At 53.6% G+C, this 681-nt stretch overlaps 1 non-coding gene across 1 annotated transcript; it reads right to left on the bottom strand.

Annotated features, from left to right (window-relative positions):
- Nucleotides 1-388: 388 nt before the first annotated feature.
- Nucleotides 389-461, bottom strand: TRNAF-GAA. Its single transcript has one exon. It is a non-coding gene; the product is annotated as a tRNA-Phe (tRNA).
- Between the last annotated feature and the right edge of the window lie 220 nt (nucleotides 462-681).

Here is a 681-nt window from a genome sequence, read left to right as displayed (position 1 = left end):
CCCCAATCCCTGCCTGTCACTGCCCAGCAGCCTTTTGGCACCATTCCTGAAGGTCACCCTGCCTTGCTCTCTTCCTGCCATGTTGGGAAAGACAGCTCTCATCATTAAAGGTCAGGTGGGCCAACGAGGGGCAGAAGCCCATTCTATGTTTTCCTACTGCAGAGCCCAAGATCAGAGACTCACCTTCAGTGCCACCCAGAAGGGAGGCAAGTGGGGCAATTTGCCCCAGGCCCCGCAGGGGTCCCAGGAGAATACAATGTTGTAACTTTTTTAATGGAGGGGGCCCCCAAAACTGCTTTGCTACAGGTCAGCCCTGCTCACTTTGGGTGTAGGCACCACTGTGCTGCCAGAGAACAAGCTGCCCCTGCACAAAGAAGATGAAAGAATCTGCCAAAGCCTGGGATTGAATTAGGGACCTTTAGATCTTCAGTCTAATGCTCGCCCAACTGAGCTACTTTGGCAGCTGCATGGGATTATTTTGGCCTGTTGCTTCTCTGTCCAGGATGTTTTTGCAGCCGTTGCACACAAAAAGGACGTCATTATGAGCGGACCATGAAGACAAGACTCACTTTTGCCTGCCTTGCTCAGCTTGACTTGCTTCCTCACCCCGTTCCTGCCTTAGTTCCTGGGTTGACCTGGTGGTGGAAGGGGACTGGGGGCCAGTGGTGCGGGGAGGAAGTT

The sequence above is a fragment of the Gopherus evgoodei genome, chromosome 13 (genome assembly GCF_007399415.2).
Source record: "Gopherus evgoodei ecotype Sinaloan lineage chromosome 13, rGopEvg1_v1.p, whole genome shotgun sequence".
NCBI classification, from domain to species: Eukaryota; Metazoa; Chordata; order Testudines; family Testudinidae; genus Gopherus; species Gopherus evgoodei.
Note: the sequence above shows the minus strand (reverse complement) of the source record. Positions and strands in the feature narration are given on the sequence as shown.